Raw genomic sequence first — 18,166 nt, forward strand, 5'->3', positions numbered from 1 at the left:
TTGAAAAGGGGGGAAGTTCTGTTTTTATTGCATATATCGACGTTTCAGCCGTAATAGAGCGGTTTTCGTGTACATCTTCCATCGGTAATATAAACGGAAAATCAGGAACATTTTAGATAATTCTAATGAAAACACATTGGTTTTTATCATTTGTATTGGAAACAACATTGTCATATGTCTTTTCTTGGATCTAAATAATACGAAACCTCGCTCTATGATTTGAAGTTAAAATCCTCATATATGGTAAAATAGTGACTTTTTTCACGGTTTTCATGTAGTGTGATTTTACGTAAATACATTCATTTTTACCAATATTTCGATACTATTTCATGTAGTATCACGATATGTGATTTGGCCTTCAAATCTCAGAATGTCGCATAATATTGCATTTTAAGCAAGTTTTCTTGCATTTTGTTTCGTACGAAAAATCATCGAATTTAGCAATATTTTGACGTTTATCATCCCCTTTTCCTCTATGTGATTTAAACAAAATATCATCGAATTAGGCAATATTTTGCCGTTTTTCCACGTTTTTTTGAATTTTCAGTTCATGGGTATTAATTAATTATATATAAGATAAAAATGATGCAAACACATAATTGATTAGATAATAACCTTAAATCCTTCATTTTTAATCAACTATTTGTTTCTCGAGAAAATACTGAGTAAGTTATTGAAAAGGGGGAAAGTTCTGTTTTTATTGCATATATCGACGTTTCAGCCGTAATAGAGCGGTTTTCGTGTACATCTTCCATCGGTAATATAAACGGAAAATCAGGAACATTTTAGTTAATGCTAATGAAAACACATTGGTTTTTATCATTTGTATTGGAAACAACATTGTCATATGTCTTTTCTTGGATCTAAATAATACGAAACCTCGCACTATGATTTGAAGTTAAAATCCTTATATATATGGTAAAATAGTGACTTTTTTTCACGTTTCTCATGTAGTGTGATTTTACGTAAATATATTCGTTTTTACCAATATTTCGATACTATTTCATGTAGTATCACGATACGTGATTTGGCCTTCGAATCTCAGAATTTTGCGTAATATTGCATTTTAAGCAAGTTTTCTTGCATTTTGTTTCATACGAAAAATCATCGAATTTAGCAATATTTTGACGTTTATCATCTCCTTTTCCTTTATGGGAATTAAAGAAAATATCATCGAATTAGGCAATTCTTTGCCGTTTTTCCAAGTTTTGTGAATTTTCAGTCTATGGGTATTAATTCAATAAATATACGATACAAATGATGCAAACACATAATTGATTAGAAATTAACCTTAAATACTTCATTTTCAATCAACCATTTGTTTCTCGTTAAAATACTGAGTAGAATATTGAAGAGGGGAGAAGTTCTGTTTTTATTGCATATATCGACGTTTCAGCCGGATTAGAGCGGTTTTACGTGTACATCTTCCATCGGTAATATAAACGGAAAATCAGGAACATTTTAGTTAATTCTAATGAAAACACATTGTTTTTTATCATTTGTATTGGAAACAACATTGTCATATGTCTTTTCTTGTATCTAAATAATACGAAACCTCGCTCTATGATTTGAAGTTAAAATCCTCAATTATGGTAAAATAGTGACTTTTTCACGTTTTTCATGTAGTTTGATATTACGCAAACATATTAATTTTTACCAATATTTCGATACTATTTCATGTAGTATCACGATATGTGATTTGGCCTTCAAATCTCAGAATGTCGCATAATACTGCATTTTAAGAAAGTTTTCTTGCATTTTGTTTCGTACGAAAAATCACCGAATTTAGAAATATTTTGACGTTAATCATCTCTTTTTCCTCTATGTGATTTAAACAAAATATCATCGAATTAGGCAATATTTTGCCGTTTTTCCACGTTTTTTTTAATTTTTAGTGTATGGGTATTAATTCATTATATATACGATAAAAATGATGCAAACACATAATTGATTAGATAATAACCATAAATACTTCATTTTCAATCAACTATTTGTTTCTTTTTAAAATACGGAGTAAGATATTGAAAAGGGGAGAAGTTCTGTTTTTATTGCATATATCGACGTTTCAGCCGGAATAGAGCGGTATTCGTGTACATCTTCCATCGGTAATTTAAACGGAAAATCAGGAACATTTTAGTTAATTCTAATTAAAACACATTGGTTTTTATCATTTGAATATTTGAACAACATTGTCATATGTCTTTTCTTGGATCTAAATAATACGAAACCTCGCTCTATGATTTGATGTTTAAATCCTCATATATAGTAAAATAGTGATTTTTTTAACATTTTTCATGTAGTGTGATTTTACGTAAATATATTCGTTTTTACCAATATTTCGATACTATTTCATGTGGTATCACGATACGTGATTTGGCCTTCAAATCTCAGAATTTCGCGTAATATTGCATTTTAAGCCAGTTTTTTGCATTTTGTTTCGTACGAAAAATCATCGAATTTAGCAGTATTTTGACGTTTATCATCTCCTTTTCCTTTATGGAAATAAACATAATATCATCAAATTAGGCAATATTTGGCCGTTTTTCCAAGTTTTGTGAATTTTCGGTCTATGGGTATTAATTCAATAAATATACGATACAAATGATGCAAACACATAGTTGATTAGAAAATAACCTTAAATACTTCATTTTCAATCAACTATTTGTTTCTCGTTAAAATACTGAGTAGGATTTTGAAGAGGGGAGAAGTTCGTTTTTTATTGCATATATCGACGTTTCAGCCGGATTAGAGCGGTTTTACGTGTACATCTTCCATCTCTAATATAAACGGAAAATCAGGAACATTTTAGTTAATTCTAATGAAAACACATTGTTTTTTATCATTTGTATTGGAAACAACATTGTCATATGTCTTTTCTTGGATCTAAATAATACGAAACCTCGCTCTATGATTTGAAGTTAAAATCCTCAAATATGGTAAAATAATGACTTTTTCACGTTAATCATGTAGTTTGATATTACGTAAATATATTCATTTTTACCAATATTTCGATACTATTTCATGTAGTATCACGATATGTGATTTGGCCTTCAAATCTCAGAATGTCGCATAATATTGCATTTTAAGCAAGTTTTCTTGCATTTTGTTTCGTACGAAAAATCATCGAATTTAGCAATATTTTGACGTTTATCATCCCCTTTTCCTCTATGTGATTTAAACAAAATATCATCGAATTAGGCAATATTTTGCCGTTTTTCCACGTTTTTTTTAATTTTCAGTTCATGGGTATTAATTAATTATATATAAGATAAAAATGATGCAAACACATAATTGATTAGATAATAACCTTAAATCCTTCATTTTTAATCAACTATTTGTTTCTCGAGAAAATACTGAGTAAGTTATTGAAAAGCGGGAAAGTTCTGTTTTTATTGCATATATCGACGTTTCAGCCGTAATAGAGCGGTTTTCGTGTACATCTTCCATCGGTAATATAAACGGAAAATCAGGAACATTTTAGTTAATGCTAATGAAAACACATTGGTTTTTATCATTTGTATTGGAAACAACATTGTCATATGTCTTTTCTTGGATCTAAATAATACGAAACCTCGCACTATGATTTGAAGTTAAAATCCTTATATATATGGTAAAATAGTGACTTTTTTCACGTTTTTCATGTAGTGTGATTTTACGTAAATATATTCGTTTTTACCAATATTTCGATACTATTTCATGTAGTATCACGATACGTGATTTGGCCTTCGAATCTCAGAATTTTGCGTAATATTGCATTTTAAGCAAGTTTTCTTGCATTTTGTTTCATACGAAAAATCATCGAATTTAGCAATATTTTGACGTTTATCATCTCCTTTTCCTTTATGGAAATAAACATAATACCATCAAATTAGGCAATATTTGGCCGTTTTTCCAAGTTTTGTGAATTTTCGGTCTATGGGTATTAATTCAATAAATATACGATACAAATGATGCAAACACATAGTTGATTAGAAAATAACCTTAAATACTTCATTTTCAATCAACTATTTGTTTCTCGTTAAAATACTGAGTAGGATTTTGAAGAGGGGAGAAGTTCGGTTTTTATTGCATATATCGACGTTTCATCCGGATTAGAGCGGTTTTACGTGTACATCTTCCATCTGTAATATAAACGGAAAATCAGGAACATTTTAGTTAATTCTAATGAAAACACATTGTTTTTTATCATTTGTATTGGAAACAACATTGTCATATGTCTTTTCTTGGATCTAAATAATACGAAACCTCGCTCTATGATTTGAAGTTAAAATCCTCAAATATGGTAAAATAATGACTTTTTCACGTTAATCATGTAGTTTGATATTACGTAAATATATTCATTTTTACCAATATTTCGATACTATTTCATGTAGTATCACGATATGTGACTTGGCCTTCAAATCTCAGAATGTCGCATAATATTGCATTTTAAGCAAGTTTTCTTGCATTTTGTTTCGTACGAAAATTCACCGAATTTAGCAATATTTTTACGTTTATCATCATCCATTCCTTTATGTGATTTACACAAAATATCATCGAATTAGGCAATATTTTGCCGTTTTTCCACGTTTTTGTGAATTTTCAGTTTATGGGTATTAATTCATTATATATACGATAAAAATGATGCAAACACATAGTTGATTAGATAATAACCTTAATTACTTCATTTTGAATCAACTATTTGTTTCTCGATAAAATACTGAGTAAGTTATTGAAAAGGGGGGAAGTTCTGTTTTTATTGCATATATCGACGTTTCAGCCGTAATAGAGCGGTTTTCGTGTACATCTTCCATCGGTAATATAAACGGAAAATCAGGAACATTTTGGATAATTCTAATGAAAACACATTGGTTTTTATCATTTGTATTGGAAACAACATTGTCATATGTATTTTCTTGGATCTAAATAATACGAAACCTCGCTCTATGATTTGAAGTTAAAATCCTCATATATGGTAAAATAGTGACTTTTTTCACGTTTTTCATGTAGTGTGATTTTACGTAAATACATTCATTTTTACCAATATTTCGATACATTGGTAGTATCACGAGATTCATGTAGTATCACGATATGTGATTTGGCCTTCAAATCTCAGAATGTCGCATAATATTGCATTTTAAGCAAGTTTTCTTGCATTTTGTTTCGTACGAAAAATCATTGAATTTAGCAATATTTTGACGTTTATCATCCCCTTTTTCTCTATGTGATTTAAACAAAATATCATCGAATTAGGCAATATTTTGCCGTTTTTCCACGTTTTTTTGAATTTTCAGTTCATGGGTATTAATTAATTATATATAAGATAAAAATGATGCAAACACATAATTGATTAGATAATAACCTTAAATCCTTCATTTTTAATCAACTATTTGTTTCTCGAGAAAATACTGAGTAAGTTATTGAAAAGGGGGAAAGTTCTGTTTTTATTGCATATATCGACGTTTCAGCCGTAATAGAGCGGTTTCGTGTACATCTTCCATCAGTAATATAAACGGTAAATCAGGAACATTTTAGTTAATGCTAATTAAAACACATTGGTTTTTATCATTTGTATTGGAAACAACATTGTCATATGTCTTTTCTTGGATCTAAATAATACGAAACCTCGCACTATGATTTGAAGTTAAAATCCTTATATATGGTAAAATAGTGACTTTTTTCACGTTTTTCATGTAGTGTGATTTTACGTAAATATATTCGTTTTTACCAATATTTCGATACTATTTCATGTAGTATCACGATACGTGATTTGGCCTTCGAATCTCAGAATTTTGCGTAATATTGCATTTTAAGCAAGTTTTCTTGCATTTTGTTTCATACGAAAAATCATCGAATTTAGCAATATTTTGACGTTTATCATCTCCTTTTCCTTTATGGGAATTAAAGAAAATATCATCGAATTAGGCAATTCTTTGCCGTTTTTCCAAGTTTTGTGAATTTTCAGTCTATGGGTATTAATTCAATAAATATACTATACAAATGATGAAAACACATAATTGATTAGAAATTAACCTTAAATACTTCATTTTCAATCAACCATTTGTTTCTCGTTAAAATACTGAGTAGAATATTGAAGAGGGGAGAAGTTCTGTTTTTATTGCATATATCGACGTTTCAGCCGGATTAGAGCGGTTTTACGTGTACATCTTCCATCGGTAATATAAACGGAAAATCAGGAACATTTTAGTTAATTCTAATGAAAACACATTGTTTTTTATCATTTGTATTGGAAACAACATTGTCATATGTCTTTTCTTGTATCTAAATAATACGAAACCTCGCTCTATGATTTGAAGTTAAAATCCTCAATTATGGTAAAATAGTGACTTTTTCACGTTTTTCATGTAGTTTGATATTACGCAAACATATTAATTTTTACCAATATTTCGATACTATTTCATGTAGTATCACGATATGTGATTTGGCCTTCAAATCTCAGAATGTCGCATAATACTGCATTTTAAGCAAGTTTTCTTGCATTTTGTTTCGTACGAAAAATCACCGAATTTAGAAATATTTTGACGTTAATCATCTCTTTTTTCCTCTATGTGATTTAAACAAAATATCATCGAATTAGGCAATATTTTGCCGTTTTTCCACGTTTTTTTTTAATTTTTAGTGTATGGGTATTAATTCATTATATATACGATAAAAATGATGCAAACACATAATTGATTAGATAATAACCTTAAATACTTCATTTTCAATCAACTATTTGTTTCTTTTTAAAATACTGAGTAAGATATTGAAAAGGAGAGAAGTTCTGTTTTTATTGCATATATCGACGTTTCAGCCGGAATAGAGCGGTTTTCGTGTACATCTTCCATCGCTAATTTAAACGGAAAATCAGGAACATTTTAGTTAATTCTAATTAAAACACATTGGTTTTTATCATTTGTATATTTGAACAACATTGTCATATGTCTTTTCATGGATCTAAATAATACGAAACCTCGCTCTATGATTTGAAGTTAAAATCCTCATATATAGTAAAATAGTGATTTTTTTAACATTTTTCATGTAGTGTGATTTTACGTAAATATATTCGTTTTTACCAATATTTCGATACTATTTCATGTAGTATCACGATACGTGATTTGGCCTTCAAATCTCAGAATTTCGCGTAATATTGCAATTTAAGCAAGTTTTTTGCATTTTGTTTCGTACGAAAAATCATCGAATTTAGCAATATTTTGACGTTTATCATCTCCTTTTCCTTTATGGAAATAAACATAATATCATCAAATAAGGCAATCTTTGGCCGTTTTTCCAAGTTTTGTGAATTTACGGTCTATGGGTATTAATTCAATAAATATACGATACAAATGATGCAAACACATAGTTGTTTAGAAAATAACCTTAAATACTTCATTTTCAATCAACTATTTGTTTCTCATTAAAATACTGAGTAGGATTTTGAAGAGGGGAGAAGTTCGGTTTTTATTGCATATATCGACGTTTCATCCGGATTAGAGCGGTTTTACGTGTACATCTTCCATCTATAATATAAACTGAAAATCAGGAACATTTCAGTTAATTCTAATGAAAACACATTGTTTTTTATCATTTGTATTGGAAACAACATTGTCATATGTCTTTTCTTGGATCTAAATAATACGAAACCTCGCTCTATGATTTGAAGTTAAAATCCTCAAATATGGTAAAATAGTGACTTTTTCACGTTTATCATGTAGTGTGATTTTACGTAAATATATTCGTTTTTACCAATATTTCGATACTATTTCATGTAGTATCACGATACGTGATTTGGCCTTCGAATCTCAGAATTTTGCGTAATATTGCATTTTAAGCAAGTTTTCTTGCATTTTGTTTCATACGAAAAATCATCGAATTTAGCAATATTTTGACGTTTATCATCTCCTTTCCTTTATGGGAATTTACAGCAAAATATCATCGAATTAGGCAATTCTTTTCCGTTTTTCCAAGTTTTGTGAATTTTCAGTCTATGGGTATTAATTCAATTATATATACGATACAAATGATGCAAACACATAATTGATTAGATAATTAACCTTAAATACTTCATTTTCAATCAACCATTTGTTTCTCGTTAAAATACTGAGTAGAATATTGAAGAGGGGAGAAGTTCTGTTTTTATTGCATATATCGACGTTTCAGCCGGAATAGAGCGGTTTTACGTGTACATCTTCCATCGGTAATATAAACGGAAAATCAGGAACATTTTAGGATAATTCTAATGAAAACACATTGGTTTTTATCATTTGTATTGGAAACAACATTGTCATATGTATTTTCTTGGATCTAAATAATACGAAACCTCGCTCTATGATTTGAAGTTAAAATCCTCATATATGGTAAAATAGTGACTTTTTTCACGTTTTTCATGTAGTGTGATATTACGTAAATACATATCATTTTTACCAATATTTCGATACATTGGTAGTATCACGAGATTCATGTAGTATCACGATATGTGATTTGGCCTTCAAATCTCAGAATGTCGCATAATATTGCATTTTAAGCAAGTTTTCTTGCATTTTGTTTCGTACGAAAAATCACTGAATTTAGCAATATTTTGACGTTAATCATCCTCTTTTTCCTCTATGTGATTTACACAAAATATCATCGAATTAGGCAATATTTTGCCGTTTTTCCACGTTTTTTTGAATTTTCAGTGTATGGGTATTAATTAATTATATATAAGATAAAAATGATGCAAACACATAATTGATTAGATAATAACCTTAAATCCTTCATTTTTAATCAACTATTTGTTTCTCGAGAAAATACTGAGTAAGTTATTGAAAAGGGGGAAAGTTCTGTTTTTATTGCATATATCGACGTTTCAGCCGTAATAGAGCGGTTTCGTGTACATCTTCCATCAGTAATATAAACGGTAAATCAGGAACATTTTAGTTAATGCTAATTAAAACACATTGGTTTTTATCATTTGTATTGGAAACAACATTGTCATATGTCTTTTCTTGGATCTAAATAATACGAAACCTCGCACTATGATTTGAAGTTAAAATCCTTATATATGGTAAAATAGTGACTTTTTTCACGTTTTTCATGTAGTGTGATTTTACGTAAATATATTCGTTTTTACCAATATTTCGATACTATTTCATGTAGTATCACGATACGTGATTTGGCCTTCGAATCTCAGAATTTTGCGTAATATTGCATTTAAGCAAGTTTTCTTGCATTTTGTTTCATACGAAAAATCATCGAATTTAGCAATATTTTGACGTTTATCATCTCCTTTTCCTTTATGGGAATTAAAGAAAATATCATCGAATTAGGCAATTCTTTGCCGTTTTTCCAAGTTTTGTGAATTTTCAGTCTATGGGTATTAATTCAATAAATATACTATACAAATGATGAAAACACATAATTGATTAGAAATTAACCTTAAATACTTCATTTTCAATCAACCATTTGTTTCTCGTTAAAATACTGAGTAGAATATTGAAGAGGGGAGAAGTTCTGTTTTTATTGCATATATCGACGTTTCAGCCGGATTAGAGCGGTTTTACGTGTACATCTTCCATCGGTAATATAAACGGAAAATCAGGAACATTTTAGTTAATTCTAATGAAAACACATTGTTTTTTATCATTTGTATTGGAAACAACATTGTCATATGTCTTTTCTTGTATCTAAATAATACGAAACCTCGCTCTATGATTTGAAGTTAAAATCCTCAATTATGGTAAAATAGTGACTTTTTCACGTTTTTCATGTAGTTTGATATTACGCAAACATATTAATTTTTACCAATATTTCGATACTATTTCATGTAGTATCACGATATGTGATTTGGCCTTCAAATCTCAGAATGTCGCATAATACTGCATTTTAAGCAAGTTTTCTTGCATTTTGTTTCGTACGAAAAATCACCGAATTTAGAAATATTTTGACGTTAATCATCTCTTTTTTCCTCTATGTGATTTAAACAAAATATCATCGAATTAGGCAATATTTTGCCGTTTTTCCACGTTTTTTTTAATTTTTAGTGTATGGGTATTAATTCATTATATATACGATAAAAATGATGCAAACACATAATTGATTAGATAATAACCTTAAATACTTCATTTTCAATCAACTATTTGTTTCTTTTTAAAATACTGAGTAAGATATTGAAAAGGAGAGAAGTTCTGTTTTTATTGCATATATCGACGTTTCAGCCGGAATAGAGCGGTTTTCGTGTACATCTTCCATCGCTAATTTAAACGGAAAATCAGGAACATTTTAGTTAATTCTAATTAAAACACATTGGTTTTTATCATTTGTATATTTGAACAACATTGTCATATGTCTTTTCATGGATCTAAATAATACGAAACCTCGCTCTATGATTTGAAGTTAAAATCCTCATATATAGTAAAATAGTGATTTTTTTAACATTTTTCATGTAGTGTGATTTTACGTAAATATATTCGTTTTTACCAATATTTCGATACTATTTCATGTAGTATCACGATACGTGATTTGGCCTTCAAATCTCAGAATTTCGCGTAATATTGCAATTTAAGCAAGTTTTTTGCATTTTGTTTCGTACGAAAAATCATCGAATTTAGCAATATTTTGACGTTTATCATCTCCTTTTCCTTTATGGAAATAAACATAATATCATCAAATAAGGCAATCTTTGGCCGTTTTTCCAAGTTTTGTGAATTTACGGTCTATGGGTATTAATTCAATAAATATACGATACAAATGATGCAAACACATAGTTGTTTAGAAAATAACCTTAAATACTTCATTTTCAATCAACTATTTGTTTCTCATTAAAATACTGAGTAGGATTTTGAAGAGGGGAGAAGTTCGGTTTTTATTGCATATATCGACGTTTCATCCGGATTAGAGCGGTTTTACGTGTACATCTTCCATCTATAATATAAACTGAAAATCAGGAACATTTCAGTTAATTCTAATGAAAACACATTGTTTTTTATCATTTGTATTGGAAACAACATTGTCATATGTCTTTTCTTGGATCTAAATAATACGAAACCTCGCTCTATGATTTGAAGTTAAAATCCTCAAATATGGTAAAATAGTGACTTTTTTCACGTTTTTCATGTAGTGTGATTTTACGTAAATATATTCGTTTTTACCAATATTTCGATACTATTTCATGTAGTATCACGATACGTGATTTGGCCTTCGAATCTCAGAATTTTGCGTAATATTGCATTTTAAGCAAGTTTTCTTGCATTTTGTTTCATACGAAAAATCATCGAATTTAGCAATATTTTGACGTTTATCATCTCCTTTTCCTTTATGGGAATTAAAGAAAATATCATCGAATTAGGCAATTCTTTTCCGTTTTTCCAAGTTTTGTGAATTTTCAGTCTATGGGTATTAATTCAATAAATATACGATACAAATGATGCAAACACATAATTGATTAGAAATTAACCTTAAATACTTCATTTTCAATCAACCATTTGTTTCTCGTTAAAATACTGAGTAGAATATTGAAGAGGGGAGAAGTTCTGTTTTTATTGCATATATCGACGTTTCAGCCGGATTAGAGCGGTTTTACGTGTACATCTTCCATCGGTAATATAAACGGAAAATCAGGAACATTTTAGTTAATTCTAATGAAAACACATTGTTTTTTATCATTTGTATTGGAAACAACATTGTCATATGTCTTTTCTTGTATCTAAATAATACGAAACCTCGCTCTATGATTTGAAGTTAAAATCCTCAATTATGGTAAAATAGTGACTTTTTCACGTTTTTCATGTAGTTTGATATTACGCAAACATATTAATTTTTACCAATATTTCGATACTATTTCATGTAGTATCACGATATGTGATTTGGCCTTCAAATCTCAGAATGTCGCATAATACTGCATTTTAAGCAAGTTTTCTTGCATTTTGTTTCGTACGAAAAATCACCGAATTTAGAAATATTTTGACGTTAATCATCTCTTTTTCCTCTATGTGATTTACACAAAATATCATCGAATTAGGCAATATTTTGCCGTTTTTCCACGTTTTTTTGAATTTTTAGTGTATGGGTATTAATTCATTATATATACGATAAATATGATGCAAACACATAATTGATTAGATAATAACCTTAAATACTTCATTTTCAATCAACTATTTGTTTCTTATTAAAATACTGAGTAAGATATTGAAAAGGAGAGAAGTTCTGTTTTTATTGCATATATCGACGTTTCAGCCGGAATAGAGCGGTTTTCGTGTACATCTTCCATCGGTAATTTAAACGGAAAATCAGGAACATTTTAGTTAATTCTAATTAAAACACATTGGTTTTTATCATTTGTATATTTGAACAACATTGTCATATGTCTTTTCATGGATCTAAATAATACGAAACCTCGCTCTATGATTTGAATTTAAAATCCTCATATATAGTAAAATAGTGATTTTTTTCACATTTTTCATGTAGTGTGATTTTACGTAAATATATTCGTTTTTACCAATATTTCGATATTATTTCATGTAGTATCACGATACGTGATTTGGCCTTCATATCTCAGAATTTTGCGTAATATTGCATTTTAAGCAAGTTTTTTGCATTTTGTTTCGTACGAAAAATCATCGAATTTAGCAATATTTTGACGTTTATCATCTCCTTTTCCTTTATGGAAATAAACATAATATCATCAAATTAGGCAATCTTTGGCCGTTTTTCCAAGTTTTGTGAATTTACGGTCTATGGGTATTAATTCAATAAATATACGATACAAATGATGCAAACACATAGTTGTTTAGAAAGTAACCTTAAATACTTCATTTTCAATCAACTATTTGTTTCTCATTAAAATACTGAGTAGGATTTTGAAGAGGGGAGAAGTTCGGTTTTTATTGCATATATCGACGTTTCATCCGGATTAGAGCGGTTTTACGTGTACATCTTCCATCTGTAATATAAACTGAAAATCAGGAACATTTTAGTTAATTCTAATGAAAACACATTGTTTTTTATCATTTGTATTGGAAACAACATTGTCATATGTCTTTTCTTGGATCTAAATAATACGAAACCTCGCTCTATGATTTGAAGTTAAAATCCTCAAATATGGTAAAATAATGACTTTTTCACGTTAATCATGTAGTTTGATATTACGTAAATATATTCATTTTTACCAATATTTCGATACTATTTCATGTAGTATCACGATATGTGACTTGGCCTTCAAATCTCAGAATGTCGCATAATATTGCATTTTAAGCAAGTTTTCTTGCATTTTGTTTCGTACGAAAATTCACCGAATTTAGCAATATTTTTACGTTTATCATCATCCTTTCCTTTATGTGATTTAAACAAAATATCATCGAATTAGGCAATATTTTGCCGTTTTTCCACGTTTTTGTGAATTTTCAGTTTATGGGTATTAATTCATTATATATACGATAAAAATGATGCAAACACATAGTTGATTAGATAATAACCTTAATTACTTCATTTTGAATCAACTATTTGTTTCTCGATAAAATACTGAGTAAGTTATTGAAAAGGGGGGAAGTTCTGTTTTTATTGCATATATCGACGTTTCAGCCGTAATAGAGCGGTTTTCGTGTACATCTTCCATCGGTAATATAAACGGAAAATCAGGAACATTTTGGATAATTCTAATGAAAACACATTGGTTTTTATCATTTGTATTGGAAACAACATTGTCATATGTATTTTCTTGGATCTAAATAATACGAAACCTCGCTCTGTGATTTGAAGTTAAAATCCTCATATATGGTAAAATAGTGACTTTTTTCACGTTTTTCATGTAGTGTGATTTTACGTAAATACATTCATTTTTACCAATATTTCGATACACTGGTAGTATCACGAGATTCATGTAGTATCACGATATGTGATTTGGCCTTCAAATCTCAGAATGTCGCATAATATTGCATTTTAAGCAAGTTTTCTTGCATTTTGTTTCGTACGAAAAATCATCGAATTTAGCAATATTTTGACGTTTATCATCCCCTTTTCCTCTATGTGATTTAAACAAAATATCATCGAATTAGGCAATATTTTGCCGTTTTTCCACGTTTTTTTGAATTTTCAGTTCATGGGTATTAATTAATTATATATAAGATAAAAATGATGCAAACACATAATTGATTAGATAATAACCTTAAATCCTTCATTTTTAATCAACTATTTGTTTCTCGAGAAAATACTGAGTAAGTTATTGAAAAGGGGGAAAGTTCTGTTTTTATTGCATATATCGACGTTTCAGCCGTAATAGAGCGGTTTCGTGTACATCTTCCATCGGTAATATAAACGGAAAATCAGGAACATTTTAGTTAATGCTAATGAAAACACATTGGTTTTTATCATTTGTATTGGAAACAACATTGTCATATGTCTTTTCTTGGATCTAAATAATACGAAACCTCGCACTATGATTTGAATTAAAATCCTTATATATGGTAAAATAGTGACTTTTTTCACGTTTTTCATGTAGTGTGATTTTACGTAAATATATTCGTTTTTACCAATATTTCGATACTATTTCATGTAGTATCACGATACGTGATTTGGCCTTCGAATCTCAGAATTTTGCGTAATATTGCATTTTAAGCAAGTTTTCTTGCATTTTGTTTCATACGAAAAATCATCGAATTTAGCAATATTTTGACGTTTATCATCTCCTTTTCCTATATGGGAATTAAAGAAAATATCATCGAATTAGGCAATTCTTTGCCGTTTTTCCAAGTTTTGTGAATTTTCAGTCTATGGGTATTAATTCAATAAATATACGATACAAATGATGCAAACACATAATTGATTAGAAATTAACCTTAAATACTTCATTTTCAATCAACCATTTGTTTCTCGTTAAAATACTGAGTAGAATATTGAAGAGGGGAGAAGTTCTGTTTTTATTGCATATATCGACGTTTCAGCCGGATTAGAGCGGTTTTACGTGTGCATCTTCCATCGGTAATATAAACGGAAAATCAGGAACATTTTAGTTAATTCTAATGAAAACACATTGTTTTTTATCATTTGTATTGGAAACAACATTGTCATATGTCTTTTCTTGTATCTAAATAATACGAAACCTCGCTCTATGATTTGAAGTTAAAATCCTCAATTATGGTAAAATAGTGACTTTTTCACGTTTTTCATGTAGTTTGATATTACGCAAACATATTAATTTTTACCAATATTTCGATACTATTTCATGTAGTATCACGATATGTGATTTGGCCTTCAAATCTCAGAATGTCGCATAATACTGCATTTTAAGCAAGTTTTCTTGCATTTTGTTTCGTACGAAAAATCACCGAATTTAGAAATATTTTGACGTTAATCATCTCTTTTTCCTCTATGTGATTTACACAAAATATCATCGAATTAGGCAATATTTTGCCGTTTTTCCACGTTTTTTTGAATTTTTAGTGTATGGGTATTAATTCATTATATATACGATAAATATGATGCAAACACATAATTGATTAGATAATAACCTTAAATACTTCATTTTCAATCAACTATTTGTTTCTTATTAAAATACTGAGTAAGATATTGAAAAGGAGAGAAGTTCTGTTTTTATTGCATATATCGACGTTTCAGCCGGAATAGAGCGGTTTTCGTGTACATCTTCCATCGGTAATTTAAACGGAAAATCAGGAACATTTTAGTTAATTCTAATTAAAACACATTGGTTTTTATCATTTGTATATTTGAACAACATTGTCATATGTCTTTTCATGGATCTAAATAATACGAAACCTCGCTCCATGATTTGAATTTAAAATCCTCATATGTAGTAAAATAGTGATTTTTTCACATTTTTCATGTAGTGTGATTTTACGTAAATATATTCGTTTTTACCAATATTTCGATACTATTTCATGTAGTATCACGATACGTGATTTGGCCTTCATATCTCAGAATTTTGCGTAATATTGCATTTTAAGCAAGTTTTTTGCATTTTGTTTCGTACGAAAAATCATCGAATTTAGCAATATTTTGACGTTTATCATCTCCTTTTCCTTTATGGAAATAAACATAATATCATCAAATTAGGCAATCTTTGGCCGTTTTTCCAAGTTTTGTGAATTTACGGTCTATGGGTATTAATTCAATAAATATACGATACAAATGATGCAAACACATAGTTGTTTAGAAAATAACCTTAAATACTTCATTTTCAATCAACTATTTGTTTCTCATTAAAATACTGAGTAGGATTTTGAAGAGGGGAGAAGTTCGGTTTTTATTGCATATATCGACGTTTCATCCGGATTAGAGCGGTTTTACGTGTACATCTTCCATCTGTAATATAAACTGAAAATCAGGAACATTTTAGTTAATTCTAATGAAAACACATTGTTTTTTATCATTTGTATTGGAAACAACATTGTCATATGTCTTTTCTTGGATCTAAATAATACGAAACCTCGCTCTATGATTTGAAGTTAAAATCCTCAAATATGGTAAAATAATGACTTTTTCACGTTAATCATGTAGTTTGATATTACGTAAATATATTCATTTTTACCAATATTTCGATACTATTTCATGTAGTATCACGATATGTGACTTGGCCTTCAAATCTCAGAATGTCGCATAATATTGCATTTTAAGCAAGTTTTCTTGCATTTTGTTTCGTACGAAAATTCACCGAATTTAGCAATATTTTTACGTTTATCATCATCCTTTCCTTTATGTGATTTAAACAAAATATCATCGAATTAGGCAATATTTTGCCGTTTTTCCACGTTTTTGTGAATTTTCAGTTTATGGGTATTAATTCATTATATATACGATAAAAATGATGCAAACACATAGTTGATTAGATAATAACCTTAATTACTTCATTTTGAATCAACTATTTGTTTCTCGATAAAATACTGAGTAAGTTATTGAAAAGGGGGGAAGTTCTGTTTTTATTGCATATATCGACGTTTCAGCCGTAATAGAGCGGTTTTCGTGTACATCTTCCATCGGTAATATAAACGGAAAATCAGGAACATTTTGGATAATTCTAATGAAAACACATTGGTTTTTATCATTTGTATTGGAAACAACATTGTCATATGTCTTTTCTTGGATCTAAATAATACGAAACCTCGCTCTATGATTTGAAGTTAAAATCCTCATATATGGTAAAATAGTGACTTTTTCACGTTTTTCATGTAGTGTGATTTTACGTAAATACATTCATTTTTACCAATATTTCGATACACTGGTAGTATCACGAGATTCATGTAGTATCACGATATGTGATTTGGCCTTCAAATCTCAGAATGTCGCATAATATTGCATTTTAAGCAAGTTTTCTTGCATTCTGTTTCGTACGAAAAATCATCGAATTTAGCAATATTTTGACGTTTATCATCCCCTTTTCCTCTATGTGATTTAAACAAAATATCATCGAATTAGGCAATATTTTGCCGTTTTTCCACGTTTTTTTGAATTTTCAGTTCATGGGTATTAATTAATTATATATAAGATAAAAATGATGCAAACACATAATTGATTAGATAATAACCTTAAATCCTTCATTTTTAATCAACTATTTGTTTCTCGAGAAAATACTGAGTAAGTTATTGAAAAGGGGGAAAGTTCTGTTTTTATTGCATATATCGACGTTTCAGCCGTAATAGAGCGGTTTCGTGTACATCTTCCATCGGTAATATAAACGGAAAATCAGGAACATTTTAGTTAATGCTAATGAAAACACATTGGTTTTTATCATTTGTATTGGAAACAACATTGTCATATGTCTTTTCTTGGATCTAAATAATACGAAACCTCGCACTATGATTTGAAGTTAAAATCCTTATATATGGTAAAATAGTGACTTTTTTCACGTTTTTCATGTAGTGTGATTTTACGTAAATATATTCGTTTTTACCAATATTTCGATACTATTTCATGTAGTATCACGATACGTGATTTGGCCTTCGAATCTCAGAATTTTGCGTAATATTGCATTTTAAGCAAGTTTTCTTACATTTTGTTTCATACGAAAAATCATCGAATTTAGCAATATTTTGACGTTTATCATCTCCTTTTCCTTTATGGGAATTAAAGAAAATATCATCGAATTAGGCAATTCTTTGCCGTTTTTCCAAGTTTTGTGAATTTTCAGTCTATGAGTATTAATTCAGTAAATATACGATACAAATGATGCAAACACATAATTGATTAGAAATTAACCTTA

The sequence above is a fragment of the Procambarus clarkii genome, chromosome 28, assembly GCF_040958095.1.
Source record: "Procambarus clarkii isolate CNS0578487 chromosome 28, FALCON_Pclarkii_2.0, whole genome shotgun sequence".
NCBI lineage: Eukaryota > Metazoa > Arthropoda > Malacostraca > Decapoda > Cambaridae > Procambarus > Procambarus clarkii.